Source organism: Miscanthus floridulus, chromosome 3 (assembly GCF_019320115.1).
Source record: "Miscanthus floridulus cultivar M001 chromosome 3, ASM1932011v1, whole genome shotgun sequence".
Classification (NCBI taxonomy): domain Eukaryota; kingdom Viridiplantae; phylum Streptophyta; class Magnoliopsida; order Poales; family Poaceae; genus Miscanthus; species Miscanthus floridulus.
The window spans coordinates 15,687,660-15,693,456 of record NC_089582.1 but is presented as its reverse complement, the minus strand read 5'-3'; the positions used below and the strand labels follow the sequence as shown (position 1 = coordinate 15,693,456).

At 43.5% G+C, this 5,797-nt stretch overlaps 1 non-coding gene across 1 annotated transcript; it reads left to right on the top strand.

The window, feature by feature from the left end:
• The first annotated feature begins 300 nt into the window (after positions 1-300).
• Positions 301-404, top strand: LOC136547652 (small nucleolar RNA R71). Its single transcript, XR_010781616.1, has one exon. It is a non-coding gene; the product is annotated as a small nucleolar RNA R71 (small nucleolar RNA).
• Positions 405-5,797: the final 5,393 nt, after the last annotated feature.

Below are 5,797 nucleotides of genomic sequence, written 5' to 3'. Positions count from 1 at the left end.
GAATCATGAATGTGCATGACTTCTTGCTTCTCACTGGCTCGATCTTCAAGCTTCTTCATCAGTAGGTCCATCTTGTCAGACCGCATGTCTACTTCCTTGAGTTGATGTATACCTCCACCCCTCTTGCGGGTCTGAACTCGTTCTTCATTCCAACCTTGGTTGGAAGCCATCTTCTCAATAAGAGCTGTTGTAGCTGGAAGCGTGAGTGACAAAAATGCACCTCCGGCAGCAGCATCCATAGTCTCACAGGTACTGTTGGTCAGCCCGTGATAGAAAGTCTGCATGAGTAGCCAATTCTCCATCCCATGATGAGGACATTTTGATATATAATCTTGAAAGCGTTCCCATGCCTTAGGGATAAATTCGTCATGTTGTTGCTGAAACCTTGAGATTCATCATGGTCTTGCCTGTGGGAAAGAACTTTGCTAGAAAGGCAGTGGAATAGTTATCCCATTTAGTATTTCTATCTTTATTGGCGTAGAACCACTGCTTTTCCTTTCCCAAAAGTGAGAATGGGAAAAGGCGAAGTAGTATGGCATCCTAGGTTACTCCTTTGATGGTGAAGGTGCTGCAGATCTCCAGGAAGTGTTGGTGATGTGCACTTGTATCTTCATGTGCCTTTCCACAAAACTGGTTTGCTTACACCATATTGATGAAAGCTGGCTTGAGATTGAATCCATTGTCTTCAACATTGACGGTTGGTCCAATACGGATGTTGGCTATAGTTGGAGCAGAGAATTCACGAAGAGTCCTGTTAGCCATGGCTTCAAATTCTGGTGTTAAGCTTTGCCTTATATGGTTGTCTTCCGACGTTAACGCTGAGACTTTCTTGAGCTTAGCTCTGGTCTTCCTGATTAATGCTTTTGGACCTTCAACATAATTTGTCGGAAGGTCAAAATCGGGCATACATTACCCTGCATAAGATGCACAAGTAGACAAAACAAGGGTACGCCTGTTTGAGCAGAGGTCAATGGTTATCTTGATCCCATCAATAAGTATAAGTTTATCAATACTTCCTTTGCTAGTAACCATCCCTGGCAATGGCGCCAAAAATGTTTGTTGGTGTTTATTAATGTGTCACTTGTTTGAGTACTTAGCCACCTATTGTAAACCTATACCTCCTAACTTTACTAGGTTGTCATCCCTAGTGATGATGTCAGAGATATGTGTTGGTACTACATAGTATTACTATTAGAATAACACTAAGCAGTTCTTTATTAATTATGTGACTAGAGAGAGAATATATATAAATCTATAAATGAAAAGTATTCGCAAGTGCACAGATAATATACCATTGTAGCATTTTACCCGAGAGTATTCTAGGTATCGTTATTTATATTTTTACCACTGGGAAGGTCTAGCATGGACCTATATTGATAACTTATACTATTGAAGGAGAAATAAACCATAGCCAATATTCTACTCACAATAGGGGTATGCCATAAGATAAGAGATGTATAAATGATAAGTAATGAGAATAATAAATCACTCAGAGCACTCCTTTCTATAGCATTAGCATGGTCAGGTAGAATATTAGAGGAATAATTCCTAAGTCCTTAATTACAAGTCAAAGCATATATTTAATTAGTGCAATTACACCTAGTAATCATGGCTAAGATCATCATCATATTTACACCTAAGGGGTATTACTAAGGAAGATTGAGGGTAGAGCTCGTTCTACCTTTGTAATCGGACCCTACTTGCACCTATATTTGGGGAGTGGACTACAAAGGACTCAACAGGAGTGTCACATCCATGATCTACCACATGACCCAAAATATAGGGTGTATCCACAGGTAAACAATGTATAAGCACCACGCTTACACAATGTCGACCACCCACCCTATGTACTTTAGAGTGGGCGCTATACGAACTTGTGCATAAACATAATGATAAACTAGCTATACTAAGTATATAATCAAAGTAGACATTGAACATCATAACAAAGAACATAAATAAGATGAATACTGAGATTGTCATAACAATTGTAACTAGCATATAAAAATAATGGAGAAACAAGAGAGAGATGGGTACAAAGTTTATACCGAACCACGCTCTTGACAATATCGGGAATCCAAGCGAAGTCTTGCTTGCCTCCCTCTAGATCTATCCTAACTAGCTATGTTATGGAGGAGGAGCTCTGAAGAGATTAGGGTTTCTGTCTTGTCAAATGACTTGATGACTAGGGTTATGCTTGGGGGGAGAGGCAGGGGCTTGATTATATAGTCCTGAGGGTCCAACATGAGCCCTTGGATCAAACCGACTTAAACAACGGCCTAGATGAATCCTCAAAGTTGGTGGGAAACCAACATATGAAGCTGGCTGATAGGTGGGGCCCATAGGGGCCAGGAAAGAGGTCGGGTGGCCCCACCTATCAGGGGGTGGCCCTCTGCTTTGGTGACGTGGCTTCTGGACCCTTCTAGAGTCTTCCCACGTAGGTACCATGGTGGAACTCTGTATTCTTGTTTGACAATTAGGTCCTCCTTGGCAGTTTTCTGATAAAACCCTGCTTGAAACACAGATTCACCAAAAATTATGGAATTTATAAGCTTAAACCCCTAACCTTCATTAGTGATTACATTTATGCCCTTATACATGTTTAATTGATGGTTTATATTGGTTGTTAACTACCATCAACACCAGCCAGGTCATCTATGATGACTTGGTCATCTTTTTCTTTCAGGTTCACATAATAATGAAGCCTAATAATAATGTAGTCTGGTTTTCCATTAGACCAACCACCCACCTTAACCGAACCCATAGAAGCCCTACCCTATGGATGAAATATCTTCATCCAAACCTTACATCAAATTGACATAGTAGTGATAGCCTTAGACAACAACCCATCACCCAATAGGATCAACCCATCTAGGGTCGTTTCCTTCTTTGGTTGCCTATGCTTGTTTTACATGCCTTGCTTGTTATTTTCCTTGTTTGTGCTTTCTTGCTTGTCGACACTAGACCGCGTAGTATAGAAGACATGGAGAGAATCCGATGGAGCCTAGAAGTCCAGAAGATAGGAGCAGGAGAGACAGGAATTTGACAAGGATATAATCGTCAATGAATGGAGGCAAGTCCTAACACCCACCTATTCCTTCCCTCTACATTACATGCCATGCCTTAACCACCCCCCTTTCACCACTACCACACCTTGCTAGCCTCCACCATAAATCCTCCACTTTCCATCACCACTAATTAATAAACTCAACTTATATTACTTAAATTCTCTTTTATGAATTAATGGAATTATAATGGGTCATGAGCTCGGTTATACTAATGTGAACATTGATGATAATTATCCTGATATGATATAAGCTTGAGAACGATATTGTGATGAGGTAATGGTTACCTAGATACGAGATGAGCTCTATGAACCTAAGGATAATAACTTGAACTTAAAACTGGTAAAACTGGACTAAACCCCGATAGGGGGCGAGTGGGGGTAATTTATGGAGGTAAATTACCTTGGCAGGAGCGCCTGAAGAGGGTTCCTGTGGGAGATACTCGCCTCGGTCACATAAGAACCGGTTCTTAGTCCCTCTTGCCTAGTGAGATATTACGTATAGCCACATGTCTATATGGGTAGACTTAATCTCACACCCCGTTTGATAGAAGTATAATTTCTACTAGGAGGCCGGTGTTGGTAGGGAAATATCAGGAGCAGGCACAGATGCTATGTGATCTTCTGTGGCCTCGTTGGCATGGTTGCTATGTGCTCGTCCACATCAAGCCCTTGGATTTTTTGGTCGCGTTCGACCCCATGTTGTTGTATGATCGGCCATGTTCGAGCCCATATTATTGATGATTTGGTATCATCGGCACTATTATGTTGGGATGATTTGGTATCGTCCGAGATTATGTGATGGGATGATGTGGTATCATCCCAGATTATGAGATGGAATGATTTGGTATATCCTCCTGAGTTTAGTATGTTTTCCAACCCCTGAGAAGCCACAGTAGAATTATATAGACATCTTAGGTCACGTAAATTAGGGTATAGGATCTCATTAGGCCTGTCGCGCCATTGACCCTAGTGTCGACTATGCCTATCATGTGGGGAAATTTGTACACCTCTGTAGAGTTTATTTAATCTATTCGAATAGCCACGTTCTTAGAATGGGGCAGATGCTAGGATGAGATACTATGATTAGACTTCTACAACTGTGATAATATGGTAAGATGTATTTTACTAATTTAGTAAATTATAAGTTACCCAGAAACAAGTGAGAATGGTAATACTCTACCAGGATCTGACCTATAATTATAACTACCTCCCCCTACCACCTTTACCACTATAACCCCTCCACATATAGCCTTCCCCTTCCACCTCTCCTCCACCCAAAGTTTAGGGCTTGCTGAGTACTTTATGTACTCAACCCCCTCCATTCTATGTTTTTAGGAGTAAAGCTACAGGAGCACATACCCAGATGGAACTACTAGAGCTATGCGAGGATAGGACAATAGAAGAACGTACGAGTATGGAGCTATCGAGGACTATGCAAGGATAGGACAACCGGAGTATACTTGAAGATGAAGCCGTTCGACTGCATGAAGGAGCTACGCTAGCACTACGATGATATAAGGCCAATGGCCCAAGCAATGTAAACCCGAACTATGTAATATGTTTCCCCATTAGCAATAAAAGTATGGTTTTTTATATCAATCTTGTTCGAATTGTGCGTATCAGCTACTGATCCATGGACTAATACATGATGCACAGAGGAGCCTAAATTAGGGGCCCAACAGGGTGGTATCAAAGCTATACTTGGACTATAGGACGAAACATTAGCATGGTCGTCAGATAGTAATTATTTTATAAAAACTATTTTCAAAAATATTTGCTTATAACCCTTGACTCTCACCTTACCCTGACCTTCTACTTCAAAAATAGCTTTTCTCTCTCTTCTCATCCCCTTCAAAATTATGAGTAGTAACGACAGGGTAGATTTGGTCTTATTTAGGAAACACAGGGTAGTATGAAGATTAGGTCTTATATAGGTAACCCCCTGTCGGGGACCTAATATCGGGGTACCCCAAAAGGTGAAACCAATAACCATTGAACGTTAAAAACTCCTGGACAGACAAGGGCGTCGCTGCATTACTTGCCCGAATGACGGGAGTTTGGTTCTGCCTTGCCCAACGCCCTTGGGCCAGCTCCGCCTCGCTCGACCCCCGACGGCTAGGCTCGGTCTCGCCCGACCCTTGAGGGCTGGGCTCGGTCTCGCCCGACGGATAAAGGCTAGACTCCACCTCACCTAACCCCCGAGGGCTGGGCTTGGTCTCGCCCGATGGATAAAGGCTAGACTCCGCCTCGCCTGACCCCCGAGGGCTGGGCTCGGTCTCGCCCAACGGATAAAAGCTAGGCTCCACCTCGCCCGACGTCCGAGGACGGACCTCGCCTCGCCCGATGTCCGAAGACTGGTTTCATCTCACCTGACAACCTCTCCCCGCTCCCTCATGATGATAGGTACAGGGTAGGACAAGATGTTCGGGTCAACCATGGCTTCGAGGACCATACCCTGCGCCCTGAAAGGAAAAGTACTGCCAGGGAATGATGGGATGGGTGCTTTCAACCCTTCTAGGTGTGGCAGAGCCTGAATACTGTTGCGGGCACGTGCTCTTCGCCCTATAGAGTTATAGGCGCCGCCTTCAATCCTCAGACACAGAACCCGATGTAGACATACGACAACCACTATGGTCTAGGAAAGGGCTCACGCCCTCCACAATGACGGATGTGCTGTCACCGCGCTGTGGTCTCAAGGGAGCGGCGCCTGCTCCACGATCCCTCGGGCCCACC